This window comes from Phyllobates terribilis, unplaced genomic scaffold, assembly GCF_046119375.1.
Source record: "Phyllobates terribilis strain yellow unplaced genomic scaffold, ASM4611937v1 Scaffold_9__5_contigs__length_417890890, whole genome shotgun sequence".
Classification (NCBI taxonomy): Eukaryota; Metazoa; Chordata; class Amphibia; order Anura; family Dendrobatidae; genus Phyllobates; species Phyllobates terribilis.
In genome coordinates, this window is record NW_027362769.1 from 353,544,723 (window position 1) to 353,565,954 (window position 21,232).

Consider the following 21,232-nt stretch of genomic DNA (forward strand, 5'->3'; position numbering starts at 1 on the left):
TGTTTTTCTTATTGTATTATTATTGTTTATACCTTGTTATGTTTTTCTAAAAATATGTTTAGTCCCGGAGTACTAAATTTCACTAGGGGGGAATGTGGCACCCCAGGGGTCTGGTTTCCACAGTAACGGCAATGTTATGTCTGAGAGCAGGTGGGAGGTCTCTTGGTCAGGGATCCTGTGCATGCCACACCTCCTGCCCAGTCCTGGGAGGGGAAGAACTTCCCCTATATAAACCTAGGGCTGAGGCAGGGTTAGTGAGTAGAGAAGAAGTAGAGACAGAGAAGAGAAGCAGATATAGGAAAGAACATCAGGAGCTCTGTGGGAGCAGTGCTACAAGGAGTCAGGGGCTGGCAGCTGCAGAGCTCGCCCTGACTGAGAAGTTATCACCGGACCCGGAGTCCGAGGCTGTGGGGACTAACTCCTATCCAGCAGCAGAAACCGACCGGCAGGGGATTGCAGGTCCTCTGGCCCAGAAACCCGAAGACACGGTCACACGCGTGGGACCAGCACCGCCGTCGTGGAGCGGAAGCTACTAGAAGGCCCCGAGTCACCGGCCATACGGGTGAGCACCACACGGTACACTCAGGGACGTGGGCTACTTATACCCGCTTCTAGCAAGGTAGCCAGAAGAGTATCGTTAGTTTGGGAGGCCTACAACTCCGCCTGGCCAGGGGAGATCCCATCTGCTCAAGGACTGACCAGGCCCCAATCGCTAGCCAGTACTCCGGGAGGGTCTATCGTTGTCACCAGTAAAGACCCTGAACTACACCGTACCGTCTCTGAGTGGTTCCTGCTACCCCCATCATCCACGTCGGCTGCCCTGAGGCCATACCCCTCCCGTTGGGGGTTATACTATCACGCTGCACAATCCTACCACCGGCCTCAGCGGTCTGCCCTGCAGCAGCAGCTCCTTAGCTGTACTCAACGGGTGGCGTAGTCGTCCAACATCTACCGCTAATACAGCGCCACTTAGTCTGACTCCCTGGGCACGGACCGGATCACCGCCACGAGACTACAACCCTCAAGAGATCCGGCTCCGGGTAAGCTCCCGCATGCGCAACGCAGCGCGACACAGGCCCAGGGGCGCGTCACATACATTACATTACTTATCCTGTACTGATCCTCAGTTACATCCTGTATTATACTCCAGAGCTGCACTCACTATTCTGCTGGTGCAGTCACTGTGTACATACATTACATTACTGATCCTGTACTGATCCTGAGTTACATCCTGTATTATACTCCAGAGCGGCACTCACTATTCTGCTGGTGCAGTCACTGTGTACACACATTACATTACTGATCCTGTACTGATCCTGAGTTACATCCTGTATTATACTCCAGAGCTGCACTCACTATTCTGCTGGTGCAGTCACTGTGTACATACATTACATTACTGATCCTGTACTGATCCTGAGTTACACCCTGTATTATACTTCAGAGCTGCACTCACTATTCTGCTGGTGCAGTCACTGTGTACATACATTACATTACTGATCCTGTACTGATTCTGAGTTACATCCTGTATTATACTCCAGAGCTGAACTCACTATTCCTCTGGTTGTTATTGGAAACAGTCAACATGCTTATTGACAGACTTATTCATAAGAAACCATGATCTCCAATTTTGCAGGGGAACAGGTAATTTCTCCCGCAGCAGATGACCTTACAGCAAAGATTACTCTTGCAAATGCAAATCACTATAGCAAGACATTAACTGAGCACTGTATGCTGCTAGATTTCAGCTCTGAAGCCGAGGTTGTAGCTCTGGAACAGTACGAGATCAGTAATGTATTTTATTTACAAATTTACCTATCTTTTTCGTATAGATTTATACGTTATGCAAACTGTAAAGTGGTGTTTAATATTGGACATGCCCTTTAAATGTAATTATTATTAAGCCGATATAATCAAAATGATGACTTATTACTAGACTTATTTCTAATGGTAGCTTCAGGACACGAACTTGTCTCCTAGACTTTAATAGTTGTGGTTTGCAAGCAGTTAAGTTACTTCATTTAGTATTTTTTTTCTCTTTTTTCGCCGCCATCAGCATTTTATCTATCAGCGGAAGAATTCTCCCTCTTGATAATGCAGCGAGATCAAAGACCGCGTTCCTTAAAGGGTAATTGTTACCTCGTGAGTCAAACATGGCGTAAGTCAATATTGGATTTGCCTTGATGGTTCTTGATACAGTCTGATCGTTGTGTATATTTGTGCCAGGATTATAAATTCAGCTGCTCCGGGATTTAATCTGTGTCCATATGACTATAAATTTCCCTACAGACTTTGCGCAGACCGATCCATTTACATCCGTCGTCTATTGAAGACACACATCAAAGACCTCAGATCCCTTTGTGTTCTCATCTAGCCGTGGATCTGATCATACATTTATGATAAAGAGCGTGCGCTCCTGGAATGTGATTATTGTATAACATCTGCCCGCTACAGTAAATGCAATGTGTACTGACAAGTCTGAGTTAATTGTGCCATGGAATGAAATACAGGAAAACAGCCAGAAATCTTATAGGTTTGTGGAAAGGAAAAATACTTCATTATTATAATGGTACTTTAAAAACAAAAAAAAGTGTAGTTTTTGTCAGAAACAGCGCCACTCTTATGCACAGGCTGTGACTGGTATTGCAATGTGCCTACACCAGGGTTCACTACTGCGCAGCAGCTTTTCCACTATTGGTACACTGTTTAGATCATGAATCTTTGCAGATCTTGACCCAGATCTGACTACGGCTCATGTTTTGATTCTGAGAAGAGTTTCAGAACTTTTAGTTTTAAGTAAGAGAATCATAAGTTGCATCCAAATAAACATGGAGCGATAAATCCATCAAAGGAAGTAAAAGAGAGTAATTTTTTAAATAAGCAAAAAAGTTATACAAAAAAATAGCAAAAGATTAAAAACAATCGTGGGGGGTGAAGACTCAGGAATAAGATCAAGTTCACATTAGACACATGAGGTATAGAATGGTAGAATGTATGGTATATGGTATATGATGATCTCAAGAGCATAAATAGTAATCACAGGTTGTGTCACAATTTTTATATAGATGCCATGTGTCATAAACCAATAGTCAGATCGGTGTAGGCACTGTGAAGCAATAGCGATCAATAGGTCGAATAATAAACCATCGCTTACCCATTGCTCTAATTGTCTCAATGTGCACCTGCAACCCCGACGCGCGTTTCACATGGGCTTCCTCAGGGGGTTGTATCTAAATGTGTAGCAGTTCATACTTAAATACTTTACCCACAGGTGTGCCAAGATGGAACCACATTATTGCGGCGCCTGCGTTCCAGTGCTCGCTTTCAGCCATCCAGGTGACGGGGCGAGTAGAGGAAATCACCATGTCATCATTATCCCACACACGTCACCCTGGGATGGTGTCGGCTAATGCACAGAGCGGAGGAGCATTGCCAGGCATGCTCACAATTGTCTCCATATTGGAAGAGTGCAAAGTTTTGCCAGAATGGTGGATGAATTCAAGCGCAGTGTATGCAGAGAGTAAGTGCAAATATGTGATTGTCTCCATATTGGAAAAGGGCCAAGTATTGCCATATTGATGATTATGTCAAATCAATTCAATCTAAAGATCTAAGCACAGTGTATCTAGGGAATAAGTATAAAAGGGCCAAACTATTCTTATAAACAAAATAATATATATATATATATATATATATATATATATATATGGTAAGTATGGAAAAATATGAATAAACAAATGAGTAAATAAATAAAATAAATAAAAAAGGATGAAGGTAATTATACAACATGGTGGAAAAAAAGTGAATTTGCATATGTATTTAATAAAGTGTAGTGTAAGTTATGACACAACATATGTGACACATTGGTAGGAGAAAACCTATCACTGTCCGTCCATAGGACACACAATATATAGCATTAAATATATGCGAAAACAAGAAGCTTTGTAATATATATTATCTGAGAAATCGTCTTTTTTCAACTCCTGGACTGGTTTTTCACCCTCAAAATTCTCAGTTCATGGTTAAAATCTGTCTTCAGTGAATACAGACTTTCCAGGTACTGAGATAGGAGAACTGTAAGTGTAGTTTCAACAGAATGTCTGTGTCGGCCTCTAGCTCCTCCTTTCCGCTCTATAGAATTTTAAAAGCACCAACTGTCATCTCCTATCTCAGTAATGGGAAAATCTGCCTGAATATAGATTTTATCTATGAACTGACAGTGAGAGATCAGTGCAGAAGGAGAAAGAAGCAGATTTCTCTGATAAGATATATTACAAAGTTTCTTATTTTCATGTGAACTATTGATTTAAGAAATAAAAATTAAAACAATGGCTACTCTTTCAATCTAGAGCAGAAGATGCTGAGCAATGGATCATCCTGTGCTTTTTATCTTGTAAGTCGGAGGCGGAAAAACTTAAAAATAGCAATAGTTCCTATGTGAATTACAACCCTCTCGTATGTTTCCAGCCACCCCCTAACCTGCTGTACCACAGTACTGACAGTGACAAGATATTAAAAGAACTGAAATCCGGCCATCATCAAAAGAGGCCGCATGTATCCCAAGATGAACGCTTTCCATAGTATACGAGGTCATTTCTCCAAATGGAGCCACGTTCCGTTTCCCCGCTGGGGTTATTGCAGGGACAGTGATCTTTGCGTGCCTAGCTCCTTCTTACTGGTTCCTTCCAAAAACAAACTACATGTTAAGAAAACAGTCGTGAATTAGAAGGACTTTCCAAACCTCTGGGAGACAATACTTCACCCCAAAGTAACTTTTTTAGATCCCTGGAATTGCCGATAAGTGTGTTTTTGCGTATAATTGATAGAACGAATTAAAATTGCGGGGGCGTTATAAAAATAATCTCATCTGGGAAAGATTTGAAAATTTCATCGCTGAGCAATTCATCATAAATAGTGATCTGGCGTCTAAACTCAATAGGGAAGTGGTAAAATGTAGCACCATATGGCGGCAATTTATTTTACACGGTGGCATTCCAAAATGGACCATAACTCTTTAAAATGTATCTTGATTCTAAATCAGTTAGACATAATCTGGGGGAGAATTTAGTTTTCTATTCACATTCACTGACAGTAAGCAGAGATCTTAAAAATGGAGAGGAAATTAAACAAAGGATATCAGAAAAGTTGCATAACTATCAGTTATGTTGTGAACCTTACATTTCTATTATTAAAAAATATATATATTTTTAAGAAAATCTTATTTTTATAAAAAAAATATATATATATATATTTAAAAGGTCTCATTATAAATAGCCCCTTTACCATGAGAAGCACCATGGCAAAAAGCTCATGTCTGCAGGTCCAGATTACAGACGATTTTGCCAGAGGAAATTCTCATCCGGTAAAGTAAATGCAATATTACATAACAGCCATTTAAATAATTGATAGTCTACACAATACATGGACAGTCTCTATATAACATCAAAATACCTTAAATAAGGAAAAAATAGTAATCTTGCAATTCTCACACTGGCCACTGGGGCTTTTTCAGACTCATACTTCCTGTCCTTTCAGGAAGAATTTTCAGCAGTTTCCTTATCAGCAGAGGCAGGATTACATTGTCTGATAACATCTTTATACACAACTGATAACACAGGATCCCTCAATCACAATTAGGTATGGCACAGCTCCCCTGCTCCCTTCTTCTTGACTCTTTCACACACTCATTAGATGTTTCAATACAAAAATAAATGGTGGTGGTGTGTTCATTGTGGGTATTTGTTAGTATTGTTTCCCGAAACAACAGGAATATAGAGGCCCTGATTCATCATTTCCTTTCATTATTTGCACTTTTTTTTTTTTAGTTTTGTGTATTTTGCTACATTTTTTTGTTTGCACCCAACTTTTATCCTATTTGTGCATTTTTTAAGTCTATTTATATGTGCTCTCCTGTTGTTGTTTTTTTGTTTTCTGCTTTGTGGCTGGAGTCTAATGATTCCAGATTTTTTAGCCTGATTAATCAATTTTGACTTTTTGCAACATTTGGCGCCCATTTCACTCCAGTCTCGCCCTGGTCTATTTTTTCAGTACGTCAAAATTTTGGTTCAAATTTTGGCCCCAAAAGTCACAATAACAATTTAAGACAGGAAGAAAGCTCATTTTTTACTTTTTTTTGCACCAAATTTATGAACTGTGTTTTAATGAATTTGGAGCCAAAAACAGCACCTAATACCACAAGATATAAAAAATGGCTTAAAAAAATGCAAATGATAAATCAGGGGCCAATGTCTTTAACTCTACAGTTTAAATGGAAACTAGCATTTATAATAAATATCTCTATTCACCCTAAAAATTATAGTTCTGGAGCATTTTTTGTAATAATTCTGCATTGCACTTTTGCTCCATTATTTTTCCTAGAAATGTAGGAATAAATTGCCTGCGGAATGTCACTACTCCCTCGGGGGTGTGTCTCTACAAATAAAGCACTGATTGGACAGTGTCAGAGTGTGTCAGGACACGCCCCCAACATTCAGCTAGCAATTTATTCAGAAAAATCTAGAAGGAAAAAAGAGGAATGGCACAACACAAATAATAGAAAAAATGCTGCAGAATTTATTCATTTTTAATGTGGAATACAATTATTTTCTAAAAATAGACACATCATCATTGGTGACAGGTCCTCCTTGAAGGATAAATTGCTCTAATATAAATGATCTTTTCGTCATATCATTTAGGGTAAGTTCACACCAGCATTTTTGCTATGGATTTTGCATCACCAGTGTAGGCAGGAAAAATGTTGCATCCAATACACCTTTTCAATGCATTTTCTACTCGATTTTATCTGCGTTTTCCGCAACGTTTTTACTAGCATTTTTTTCCATTTGAATGAGTGTAAATAAAACTGTGCAAAAAACGCTAAAAGAATTGGCATGCTATGGATTAAAAAAAAAAGCCAAGCAACTAAAAAAACACAAGGGAAAAAAACAGTGTGTGAAAGAGATTTTAGAAATTTATTTATTTTGATGGTAGTGTAAAACCAAATATTTTTTTCTGCACAAAAAATGCACTGTTTAAAAAAAAAAAAACCACCCAATGTGAACATACCCTTATACTTATGGAGCATCTACCCATGAAAAATATTTGCCAGCTGCCATCTTCTGCTCTTCCCAGTGCCAATCTGGTCCCACTTTCCCATCCTGTGACAACAGCTCCTGAAGTCAGAGGTAACGGTCACAAGCTCTCATTATAAGTCTATATGAGTCTCAATCTGTCTCTCATACAGTTACATTGAGAAATGACTTCCGGATTGCCCAGCAAACACTAGAACGATCCGACAAGGTGGAACTAGCAGAAGATGACCAGAGCGGCATCAAAAAAAGCAGAAGAACATGACGACTGATAAGTATTTTACTACAAGCAGGGAACATATATTAGTGATACCACTCCAGGGGTGAAATAAAAAAAAAAACACAACAAATGAACATACCCTTATATTTATGGAGCAACTACCCATAAAAATTCCTTACCAGCTGCCATCTTCTGCGCTTCCCAGTGCGGCTCCGGTCCCATTTCGCCATCCTGTGACCACAGCTCCTGAAGACAGAGGTAACGGTCAGAAGCTCTCATTATAAGTCTATGTGAGTCTCGTTAAGTCTCTCATACACGTACATTGAGAAGTGACTTCCGGATCACCCAGCAAACACTGGAACGATCCGACAAGTCACAACTAGCAGGAGACGACCAGAGCGGCACCGAAAAAAGCAGAAGAAGACGGCGACTGGTAAGTATTTTACTAAAAGTAGAGAACATGCATTAGTGATAACACTCCAGGGGTGAAATAAAGAAAAAACACTGGAGTGGTGCTTTAAGCTGAGCATCTCCAGAGCTTGAATCAATGACTCCTGTTTAATAAGGATCCCGCTCATCTCTGCAGGAACCGAATGTGTACACAGTTACACAATGCTGGCTTCAACCATGTGATAGACATCCCATTTGCATCAATGCCTCTTAGGATTTTCTACAATCCCAGAAAGACGCTCATTATAATTCACTGTCTCTGGAGAAACAAGGCTTTGTCCTTTGTTATGTAGTCAAGGTCCATTTCAATGTCAGGCTGTCAGTTCTGTGATATTAGCAGTTTACAGCCCTACAAATCACAGTCAATCAGATTAGGCTCCTCTTACTTAGTTAACTAAGATCTGTAACTCGTTAACAACTCATTAAGAAGAAAACCCATGAGAAGTTGATGTGTCACCGTCATTTACATTTTTTCTTTCATAAATCAATAGCACACATGAAAATAAGAAACTTTATAATATATCTTATTAGAGAAATCTGCTTCTGTCTCTTCCAGAACTGATATTCATTCTCAAAATTCTCAATTTTGGGGTAAAATCTGTCTTCAGTGAAGACAAATTATTACAGTACTGAGATAGGAGATGGTAGTTGCTATTGATAAGATATTATGTAGAGGTGAGGAATGAGGAGGGAAGAGCGAGAGGCAGAGCTCCACCTCCACGGTCTCCCGCTTCTCGGTAATGTAAAAATCTGTATTCAATGAAGACAGATTTTATCTGTGAATTGACAATTTTGAGAATGAAAAGTCAGTCCTGGAGGAGAAAGAAGAGGATTTCTCTGATAAAATAGATTAAGAAGTTTGTTAATTTTCACGCGTACTATTGATTTATGGAATAAAAATTTACCTTTTTAAGACTGAGATATGCGACATACCATCTGTAATTCTGTCATACGCAACACAAGTCACATTTTGAACCTTTATATGGAACTCCGTCATGGGAAATAAATAGGATTTCAAGTAATAATGGGTAAAATGACCATAGATGTAAAGATTATGAGCCAATATAGACTGGAAAAAATAGTGAATATTAACCATAGTCAGGACGGGGTTTAACGAAAGAGCTTAAAGAAGTTGTCCACTACTTGGACCAGCTCCTTCTCATACCCCACGCTTGGCCTCGATAAAATAAAAAAGCTTATACTCACCTCGGTGCTGGTGCCAAACATTTAGATCAATAAGGGGTTGTCCTAGTAATGGACAACGCCTTTAAGGGAAAAAATGCCTCAATGAACTCCACCACTTTAGATATCTAAGTCCTGGGTCAAAAAGTTATTGAATTCACTATAATCTATTACACATGGTGCTTCCCTCTTCTACAGATTTATCTATGTATCTATAGCTCTATTTTCTAAATATATCTATCTCTCTATCTATATATAAAACTACAGTATCTATCTATCTCTACAACATCTACAGTACAGACCAAAAGTTTGGACACACCTTCTCATTTAAAGATTTTTCTGTATTTTCATGACTATGAAAATTGTACATTCACACTGAAGGCATCAAAACTATGAATTAACACATGTGGAATTAACAAAAAAGTGTGAAACAACTGAAAATACGTCTTATATTCTAGGTTCTTCAAAGTAGCCTTTTGCTTTGATGATTGCTTTGCACACTCTTGGCATTTTCTAGATGAGCTTCAAGAGGTAGTCACCGGAAATGGTCTTCCAACAATCTTGAAGGAGTTCCCAGATATGCTTAGCACTTGTTGGCCCTTTTGCCTTCACTCTGCGGTCCAGCTCACCCTAAACCATCTCGATTGGGTTCAGGTCTGGTGATTGTGGAGGCCGGGTCATCTGGCGTAGCACCCCATCACTCTCCTTCTTAGTCAAATAGCCCTAACACAGCCTGGAGGTGTGTTTGGGGTCATTGTCCTGTTGAAAAATAAATGATGGTCCAACTAAACGCAAACCGGATGGAATAGCATGTCGCTGCAAGATGGTGTGATAGCCATGCTGGTTCAGTATGCCTTCAATTTTGAATAAATCCCCAACAGTGTCACCAGCAAAGCACCCCCACACCATCACACCTCCTCCTCTATGCTTCACGGTGGGAATCAGGCATGTAGAGTCCATCCGTTCACCTTTTCTGCGTCGCACAAAGACACGGTGGTTGGAACCAAAGATCTAAAATTTGGACTCATCAGACCAAAGCACAGATTTCCACTGGTCTAATGTCCATTCCTTGTGCTCTTTAGCCCAAACAAGTCTCTTCTGCTTGTTGCCTGTCCTTAGCAGTGGTTTCCTAGCAGCTATTTTACCATGAAGGCCTGCTGCACAAAGTGTCCTCTTAACAGTTGTTGAAGAGATGTGTCTGCTGCTAGAACTCTGTGTGGCATTGACCTGGTCTCTAATTTGAGCTGCTGTTAACCTGCGATTTCTGAGGCTGGTGATTCGGATAAACTTATCCTCAGAAGCAGAGGTGACTCTTGGTCTTCCTTTCCTGGGGCAGTCCTCATGTGAGCCAGTTTCTTTGTAGCGCTTGATGGTTTTTGCAATTGCACTTGGGGGCACTTTCAAAGTTTTCCCAATTTTTCGGATTGACTGACCTTCATTTCTTAAAGTAATGATGCCCACTCATTTTTCTTTACTTAGCTGCTTTTTTCTTGCCATAATACAAATTCTAACAGTCTATTCAGTAGGACTATCAGCTGTGTATCTGTGGCACCCCAGGGGTCTGGTTTCCACAGTAACAGCAATGTTATGTCTGAGAGCAGGTGGGAGGTCTCTTGGTCAGGAATCCTATGCATGCCACACCTCCTGCCCAGTCCTGGGAGGGGAAGAACTTCCCCTATATAAACCTGGGGCTGAGGCAGGGTTAGAGAGTTCAGAGGGAGAGTTGAGCCAGGAGGGCTGACAGGGAGCTGTGGCTCCGGCTGGGCCCAGCTCCTGGGCCATGCCTGAAGTAGAGACAGAGAAGAGAAGCAGCTATGGGAAGAAACAACAGGAGCTCTGTGGGAGCAGTGTTACAAGGAGTCAGGGGCTGGCAGCTGCAGAGCTCGCCCTGACTGAGAAGATTTCTTACCGGACCCGGAGTCCGAGGCTGTGGGGACTAACTCCTACCCAGCAGCAGAATCCGTCAGGCAGGGGATTTCAGGTCCTCTGGCCAAGAAACCCGAAGGCACGGTCACACGCATGGGACCAGCACCGCCGTCGTGGAGCGGAAGCTACTAGAAGGCCCCGAGTCACCGGCCATACGGGTGAGCACCACACGGTACACTCAGGGACGTGGGCTACTTATACCCGCTTCTAGCAAGGTAGCCAGAAGAGTATCGTTAGTTTGGGAGGCCTACAACTCCGCCTGGCCAGGGGAGATCCCATCTGCTCAAGGACTGACCAGGCCCCAATCGCTAGCCAGTACTCCAGGAGGGTCTATCGTTGTCACCAGTAAAGACCCTGAACTACACCGTACCGTCTCTGAGTGGTTCCTGCTACCCCCATCATCCACGTCGGCTGCCCTGAGGCCATACCCCTCCCGTTGGGGGTTATACTATCACGCTGCACAATCCTACCACCGGCCTCAGCGGTCTGCCCTGCAGCAGCAGCTCCTTAGCTGTACTCAACGGGTGGCGTAGTCGTCCAACATCTACCGCTAATACATCGCCGCTCAGTTTGACTCCCTGGGCACGGACCGGGTCACCGCCACGAGACTACAACCCTCAACAGATCCGGCTCCGGGTAAGCTCCCGTGCGCGCAATGCCGCGCGACCAAGGCCCAGGGGTGCGTCAACTTTTGGCGTAGTCGGCAGGATTCCGTGCCCGCAACCACCGGGTACTGCGTGCCTGAAAAAAAAAAAAAGAGACTTTTAAACTTACCATCGGTGAAGATTCCCGCCATCCGGCGCCAACTTCAGCCTTCTTCCCGCCATCGGTGAAGATTCCCGCCATCCGGCGCCATCTTCTGCCTTCTTCCCGCCATCCGTGGAGTTTTCCCGCCGTTGGACGCCATCTTGAAGACGCCGCGCGGGAAGAAGAGGGGCGTGGACTCCGAAAGCGCGCGAGAACTGAAGCCCCGCCTCACGTCCGGACGTTGCGTAAGGTCCTGGAAGGAGCCCAGCAGACGCCGACGTCACAGGAGCGCGACGGAAGGTCCTCAACCCTGACGATCCACTGCGGAGCCGCGGCCTACGGAAGAGGATCATCGCAAGGTAGGCCACGGTCCACTAGGGGGGAGGAAGATGTCGGATACGGAGGAGAGCTTCACTGCCTCAACCCCCGCCAGCGCCACCGCTGTTGCGGTCATGCCTTTCACCATGCCCTATATCCCGGGGGCAGCCTGGCTACCCCAGTACTCAGGGGAGTCACATACCCTGCATGACTTTAGAGAAAAGCTGGATAGCCTCTTCCAGGTGTATCCCCTCACAGAGGAGCAAAAAGTGAGCATCCTGGTGGCCCAATTAACCGGGGCAGCCCAAAGGGAGGTAAAGTCCTGGCCACCTGGGAGGAGGACTGTCGCAGAGATACTATCCCAGCTAACCGAGGAGGAGCTGCAGTACTACCCTCAGGAGGGAGCACAAAGAGGACATAGCTACTGAAGGGAAGTAGCGTGAATAAAGAGCTGTAAATAGTTACCCGTAAGGGTACAAGAACTGCTGCTAATTAAAATATGGTCCCCGTTGGGACTAGTGAACTGTTACCCGTGTGTCCCTATCCCTTAACAGGCTGAGGACTGTGAACAGCCATTCCTTATCCCCACTGGCCGAGGACTGAGAGCGGCCATATCCTGTAAATAATTATGTGTTTCTAGTAATTTATGGGAGTCTTTGGTGGATTTACCGGGAATCCTTTGTACATAGTTGGAGCGTAACCCAGGACGGACTAAAGACTGTTAAGGACTCGGGGCAGGACAGACCCCTACCTGGTTACGTCTCCCTGTTTTGGTGAAATGGACACCTTGCTTTTCTTCAAAACTGCACCCGGTTGCGGACACGCCGTAACCATCTTTATGTGTTTTTCTTATTGTATTATTATTGTTTATACCTTGTTATGTTTTTCTAAAAATATGTTTTGTCCCGGAGTACTAAATTTCACTAGGGGGGAATGTGGCACCCCAGGGGTCTGGTTTCCACAGTAACAGCAATGTTATGTCTGAGAGCAGGTGGGAGGTCTCTTGGTCAGGAATCCTATGCATGCCACACCTCCTGGCCAGTCCTGGGAGGGGAAGAACTTCCCCTATATAAACCTGGGGCTGAGGCAGGGTTAGAGAGTTCAGAGGGAGAGTTGAGCCAGGAGGGCTGACAGGGAGCTGTGGCTCCGGCTGGGCCCAGCTCCTGGGCCATGCCTGAAGTAGAGACAGAGAAGAGAAGCAGCTATGGGAAGAAACAACAGGAGCTCTGTGGGAGCAGTGTTACAAGGAGTCAGGGGCTGGCAGCTGCAGAGCTTGCCCTGACTGAGAAGATTTCTTACCGGACCCGGAGTCCGAGGCTGTGGGGACTAACTCCTACCCAGCAGCAGAATCCGTCAGGCAGGGGATTTCAGGTCCTCTGGCCAAGAAACCCGAAGGCACGGTCACACGCATGGGACCAGCACCGCCGTCGTGGAGCGGAAGCTACTAGAAGGCCCCGAGTCACCGGCCATACGGGTGAGCACCACACGGTACACTCAGGGACGTGGGCTACTTATACCCGCTTCTAGCAAGGTAGCCAGAAGAGTATCGTTAGTTTGGGAGGCCTACAACTCCGCCTGGCCAGGGGAGATCCCATCTGCTCAAGGACTGACCAGGCCCCAATCGCTAGCCAGTACTCCGGGAGGGTCTATCGTTGTCACCAGTAAAGACCCTGAACTACACCGTACCGTCTCTGAGTGGTTCCTGCTACCCCCATCATCCACGTCGGCTGCCCTGAGGCCATACCCCTCCCGTTGGGGGTTATACTATCACGCTGCACAATCCTACCACCGGCCTCAGCGGTCTGCCCTGCAGCAGCAGCTCCTTAGCTGTACTCAACGGGTGGCGTAGTCGTCCAACATCTACCGCTAATACATCGCCGCTCAGTTTGACTCCCTGGGCACGGACCGGGTCACCGCCACGAGACTACAACCCTCAACAGATCCGGCTCCGGGTAAGCTCCCGTGCACGCGATGCCGCGCGACCAAGGCCCAGGGGTGCGTCATATCCACCTGACTTCTGCACAACACAACTGATGGTCCCAACCCCATTTATAAGGCAAGAAATTCCACTTATTATGGGGTGCTACGCCAGATGACCTGGCCTCCACAGTCACCAGACCTGAACCCAATCGAGATGGTTTGGGGTGAGCTGGACCGCAGAGTGAAGGCAAAAGGGCCAACAAGTGCTAAGCATCTCTGGGAACTCCTTCAAGATTGTTGGAAGACCATTTCCAGTGTCTACCTATTGAAGTTCATCAAGAGAATGCTAAGAGTGTGCAAAGCAGTCATCAAAGCAAAAGGTGGCTACTTTGAAGAACCTAGAATATAAGACATATTTTCAGTTGTTTCACACTTTTTTGTTAAGTATATAATTCCACATGTGTTAATTCATAGTTTTGATGCCTTCAGTGTGAATGTACAATTTTCATAGTTATGAAAATACAGAAAAATCTTTAAATGAGAAGGTGTGTCCAAACTTTTGGTCTGTACTGTATATATCTATAATATTTATGTTTATGAACACTATCTATATACAGTATCTACAGAATCTATCATATCTAACTAAAGTATCTACGGTATACCTATCTATAATATCTATTTATCTAAAGTATCTATTTACCTTGTTAGGAAAATAAGGGTCCTCAATGATAATCCTCTAGGTTCATAAGAGATGAAAACTTTTATTTACTATTATAGACGATTGAACCTTTTGAAATTCGAATTTGTCAGCTCCTGCTATTTTTTTCCAAAAACTGTATTTTTTCCCCTATCTCTATTGCTAATCTGTGAGCTCTGAGGTCCTTTCACTATCCAGATTCACTACAAAATTGTTGCTGTGCTGCATTCCCTGCCTTTAGCTTTTATACAGGCTTTGATAGGCTGTGCTATACTATGTCATAACTGTGCTATAATATGTGATGTCATAGCTGCAAGATTTGTCCAGTTTGTACCCAAGGTCATGTGAGTCTTCTCTGGCTGATTAAATCTTCTGCAATGTGTAAAGGAGCTGAAGGAATTTTTGTAAATTTGCGTAAATTGAGGGGTCCAATAAATTTACTAAACTTTTACATCAATTAAATTAATTAATCTTTAATTTGCTATTAAAAAATAAATCAATGCATAAAAAAATAAGTAAATAATTCTATGTAATGTAATGATTTCTTTATCTATTTGGTCTTTTAGTCCTATTAGATGTATTGCACTGTTACGGTAATGTGCAGGAAATGCAAAAATTTCCATTTTATTATACTTTTAGCCCAAGCAAGGAGACAGCACACGCGATGGTGACATTATCAGGAGGCTGCTTATGAGGCTGACCTTTATGAATATAATGTGAGAAAAACATAAAATCGAGTGTAGGAAGAGAAAACCACAGGAAGGACTTCAGACAAAGCATTGCAGAGACAGACCACAGCCCTCCCTCCGTACAAAAGGCCATCACTTCTAGTCTCGCCGAAACAACTGTGATCTGATTTTGTGCATGTGTTGTCATTAGTGAGCAGATGCCGTCAGGATGGAGGAAGTCCATGTACACAATATAAGAAAAAAAAAAAGAGACGAGATACAATTGTTTTACTGAAGCAAGGGAAATGCATCGAGTTAACATTTTTAGTTACCGTATATAATTTTAGCAACTTTTTTGAAAAAAAAAAACAACAAAAATCTAAAAAAAAATATGTTTTACCCTTCCTTGACCCCTTAGATACCGGTCTGATGCCTCTTACCCAGCCAAACCAGAACTCACACTTTGCACTGAAGAGGGGCAGTACCCCGAAACACAGTGTCTGCAAATTGAGTTTCTGGTTCTGGCTTATATCTTAAGTCATGTGATAAGGCTCGTTAAAGGGTCACTATTGACTTTTAGGATTGATACTTCTTGTAGGTGGCACTAGAGTTCCAGTCCTCTTCCTCTCTGAAGAGACAATTTCCACCCTTCCTTGACGAAACTGATTAAGTCAGTTGGTTCTACCCATCATATGTAATGTACATCACATCACTATGAGCATACCTATCATAGAGGTAGACAACATAGTGGCTATCAAGCTCCAGGAGAGACGAGATTCAGACACGAGTGTCTATGTCCCTTATTTTAATGGGTGGTGGGAACCTGTGAGAAATCCCCTCTCAATAGGTACTAAAAACAAAGATGTAGGAAAATAACCATAAAATCATATAAAGTGCACCTGGCAAGCAACAACTCACAAATCTTCAAGTCCCAAGTGGTTAGAGGACTTGAAGGGGCACCATTTTGATCTTTGGGTCTCCTTGTCTCTGTGTGTATGCTGTTGACTATCACTGTTCACTATGTATTGCATTGTAATCTGTATGGTTTTAGTTTATTATTTCACCCAAAGAGGTGAATAGCTTATATGAAAAACTATCCAAAAAGTTGATAGCTCCTCTTATTGAGTCATTTCTCCCATGGGATTGTCTATGTTCAGTCTCATGGGTTTTGTGAAAGCTAGTCCTTATTATTATTTTGTCAGAATATGGACACATTATCAGTTCCTACAGTTCCTACTATCCTCTAGTGGGTCAATTCAACCCTTCAAACACACAAGGTCTACGGGAGTCAGATAACATTGAGATGAGTTTGGGTACATAATTCATATGTTACAGGTCAACATTATGTCTACTTTTGGGTTTATGGGCAGAAGGAACCTAAATCAGCAATTTCAGAGGGACCAGTCGACCATCTGTGAATGGGATCTTCCCAACTCTCCCTCAATAAATTATATTAGAGGTGAGAAGAATTAGGTATTTTGTATGGCTACTTTAAGACTTGCAATATCTCCATCACATATGGGTGACGTGACATAACACTAGGTGGCCCTGGTCAACAGGCACCATAACAGTGGCGAGAACGATGGCGTCCACCAACCTCAGTATAGCATCACGATTCTACACATAAATTTGGATTGCAAACCCTTCCTTTTGGGAATGCGAGGTTGTGATTCCATCATGGGCACCTCCTAAGGAGGTTCCTTTTTAGGTACCTTGTTCCCTATGTACTCCCCCTGTAGTGTATATAAACCTGTTTTATTGTCTTCTATTCTATTTATAATATTGTTAATAGTATTACCATTTAATGGGTCCTATTTTGCCCCCAAAAATGTAAGTTGTCTATACCCATTTGAATACAGTCGGCTGAACTTGCCAATTTCAATGGGACTGGACAAATATCTTACCTGTATGGTGGTCACTAGACTTTCTCTCAACAGATGGTGTTGGAGGTAAAGACGGATCGGGCATTGAAATTCAATATGTCCAATCCATCTCTCCCATGACATCATTTACAGAGGGAAAGTTGGGAAGTCTACATACTTTTGTTGTCAGTGAGATATGCCGCCAGAGGCACTTGCCTAAAATATGAGGAATGGAAAGATACAGTTCTAAGGAACAATATTTTGAGACAAAGGACTGTGATGTTTTGTACAAACTAATATCCATGACGTAGAACTCTTCTAAATTTGACTTTATTCCAGTGGCTAATAATTCTGATTATGTAACTGTATATTGGGGTAATATATATATTTATATCTAGACATATTACACTGCTGACCCCATTCCACCTCTTTGCTACAGCACTGCAGCTGTGCGTTATCGAGGGCTGCACATTGCAGGGTGGGCACAAATGACTCTAATAAAGACTTCCATTGTTTTATGTTGAATAGGAGCCATGTGTTCTGCCAAAGCCCCACTTGCTGCTAACAAGCCCACCACACAGCGCACACTGAGCATGAGATTAGTGCTTCTATCACCTCTAATTTAGCTATGGACCATTTCCCTTGCTCTTGTAGAGGCCGGTGCCCAGTGGGAACAGCTTGCTGATGGGAGGTTGCACCTACAGCTTCAGACCATTGAGTTCTCCAAGGCTCCGCTAATCGGATTCTCATGCTACTGCCTGAGCCGGTGCGGATGGATCATGTGACCAAGTGCACAGATTCTGGGAAAATGTCAGGGCTTAATACTTGTAAATATGAGGTGCTAATGACTTCAAACAAAGCCAGTAATCACATGTAATTGTCACACCAGCTACGGCAGGAATAAAACGCATGACTCCAGCGAGAACTGACGACCTGGAATAGTTCTCGGGACTGTGCAAATAGAAGATTGACTTATGATGGATGAAATTTTTCTTTCTTTCTTTTTTTAATGTTAAGTTGTTCTCTTCCATCAGATTGGTAAAAATTCGACTTGGTTTTTTGGAAAAAATGCCAATGTGGCCGCCATATTCATTTTCCTTCATCAGAGGGAATTGAGTACATTCCAAGCAAAATAGTCTTAAAATTGTTATCCAGTAGATAAAAATTAATCAATCCTAACCCTCACCGATCCCCCCTTCCCAACTCATATCTGCTATTCCTTTTTTAATTACTGGAAATTATCAAAATAGTCCTAAGTGGCCTATTATTGACTGAAAGGGCATTTGCAGTGTGTCGAGATGGGATCAGGAAGCAGAGACCATCGTCAGAGCAGGAGCCGTGGGGAATCGGTGAAGAGGACTAGCTATTATTTTCCCTTTTATAAACCAGAATAAGTCCCTTAAAAAAATCTTTTTTGCTTTTATCCACACGACAACTCCTCTAAATTGGTCAAGGTTCAGTAACAGTCACATAGATAGACAATGAACCTAATCGGAACCTGATGGATTTGAATAATATGAATTGGAAAGGAAGGAAAGAAGTTGAAAGTGTTGTCCGCTTTGGATAATTCTTCTAAATTATAAAGTCACTTCACCCCAACCATAGGTGGTCCTACTGATGAACCTCAAGAGATCATCTGGAATTTGTGGGGAAATCCTCCAGCAAATGCTCAATTTCCCAACAGCACCTCCACAGGAGAAATGAAGAATTACACAGATAATGGGCCTTGTGCGTATAATATAAGAATGTTCTGAATCCTCCAGAATAATATTCAATCTTTCCTATTTCTTACATATAGGAACATAACTTATGAAATGAGGATTTCCAGTGAAAAAACGTCATTACCTATCCCACTTATGGATCAGGGGGTTCTGACAGATGGTACTCCTGACAATTAGAAGAACGGGACATGACGGCTGCTCCATGCATTCTCTATGGAGCTGTAGGAATAAGTCGAGCAGGGCACAAGGCTGTCCCATAAGGAAAAAATGGAGCATCGTTCGAGCATGTGTAATGCCACGCCATGATAAGAAGTATAAAAGTTCCTTATTCTGCTGATCAGTTGGAACTTCACAAATCTATAACTTATCGCCTATTCTGTGGACAGATGATAATAACTTCTTTTCACTGGATAACCCCTTTAAGGAAAAAACAGAAAAAAGTTAGGGAGAAAGAAAGTTAAAGGGGTTGGATTGCTCCTTCTACTCCTTAACGTCTTTTCCTTTCAAAATGTTTTGTCCAACTTAAAATTACAGAAGGAAATAAATAACTAAAAATAAGAATAAGATAAGAGCAAAAACTAGGCACTTTTGACCGGAAGCCAGGTCCTCCTTGAAGTTGGATAACCCCTTTAAAAGTAACACAAGTTAGGGAGTAGAAAGAGTGGGATGTTAGAGAGGAAGGGGAGGAAGGATTAGATTATGAGCATCTTCTATCTTTCCCTTTCTCTCTTCCGCAATGTTTTTTTTTTATTCCTCTATTCTACCCCTATTGTACAGTTCTTCCTAATCCCCTATCTACGATAAGCAGTGCAATAAAAATGTTTAATTGCAGTAATAATTACCAGTATAACATGAAAATATACATATAAGCCCTATTAGTGGGTATCTGTATTCATCGGTGCAGTGTTGTGACACCAGAAGGACAGGTGTGTATGTTGCAAAGGGACCGGAATTCATTTCTGCAGCCGATCGGAGCATCTGGCACCCAATGTTTGCCTCTTTAACAAAGCCAAGGGATGTCCCTGGTCTCCCAGGAGCAGCTGGCCCTGAGCTGCCAGCTTTGTCTGAGAAACAGAGCCTGCAAAGGTTCACGTCTCAGATGCGTCGCCTGTCCACTGCTTCCAGCGTCATGCGGCGGATTCATTAGACGACTTGCCTCTACAAGGAGTTAAAAGCCGCAGCTGGCACCGGCATTATCTGCCTGCGGGGAAGATCTCAATTACCGAGCAGCGTAGGTGCAAGTCATGCAGTGATATCCAATCAGAACCTAATTACATATCAAATCAAGATATCGGAACTCGCAAAAGAATCAGCCTATTAAAAAAAAAAGGAAAATCATTTATTTAACCCTTTAAAGAACAGGGATTTTTTTTTTCCGCTTTTGCACTTTAGTTCTTTTGCTGTCGCCCTCTTCCAGGATGAGCGTGCTTTTTTTTTTTTTTTTTAAGGATGAGTTGTACTTTTGAGTGACAGCATTATATTTTGCCGTACAATGTACTTAAGAAAAAAATTGAAGTGGAATGAAAAGGTGAACAAAAAGGCAATTCCGACAATGTTTTTTTTTTTTTTTATTACCGCATTCATTGTACTGTAAAGATGACCTGAAAATGTGATTTTCAGATCAATACCAAACTTGCATCAATTTTATTTTCCTAATTTAGTGATGAAAAAAATACAAAAGGGAGGTCAGATGACCAAAAAAAAAGCAATTATGGTATTTTTATTTTTTTCTTTATGGTTTTTACCCTACAAGATAATTCATTTTATATTTTGGTAGCTTGGACTTTTACAGATGCAGCTACACAAAATATGTTTTTTGTCTTCCATTATTTTAAATGGGGAAAAAGAGAGGCAATTTACATTTTTATATTAATAAAAAAATATTACAAAAATTAATATATATATATTTTTAACTTTTTAAAAGTTTTTTTTTTACTTTTTTTTAGTCTCCCTAAGAGACTTGAACCTGTGATGTTTCGATTGCTTATAAAATATATTGCAATGCAATATCGGAGTACTGCAGTGTATAGGAAAAATAATGGTCTCCAATGGAGCTTAGCCTGTAGCATAGCTTCACAAGGGTGCCCAGATGGCAGCAATGGGGGTCTTCAGCAGTCTGCCATAGTGACCCATCAGTATCCTCCGATTGCGTCACTGGGGGGCGATGGGTGGCGTGCACTGGCACCAACTGTATCTAAGTTTAATTTAATGGTGCAATGCCAGACATTGCCTATGAGCAATGGTGGCACTGTTTTTGACAGAAGAAAAAAAGCTAATGTTGCAGTTGACTAAAATACGGTTGAATGAAGAACCCCGAAAGTCACTTTTTTGCAATTTTTTTTCCCTTGATGACAGTAGAAAAATAAGCCAAAAAAATTTGCATTGGGATAACATTTAATACCTGACTGCATTCGACTGTGAGAACCAAACAGGCGA

At 42.2% G+C, this 21,232-nt stretch overlaps 1 long non-coding RNA gene across 1 annotated transcript in view; it reads right to left on the reverse strand.

The window, feature by feature from the left end:
* The window catches only part of LOC141162246 (uncharacterized), a 189,087-nt gene that overhangs the window by 141,905 nt on the left and 25,950 nt on the right, over window positions 1-21,232 (reverse strand). Inside the window, exon 2 of the long non-coding RNA XR_012250752.1 lies at window positions 7,485-7,551. This is a non-coding gene — a long non-coding RNA (uncharacterized lncRNA). The remainder of the gene's footprint in view (window positions 1-7,484; window positions 7,552-21,232) is intronic.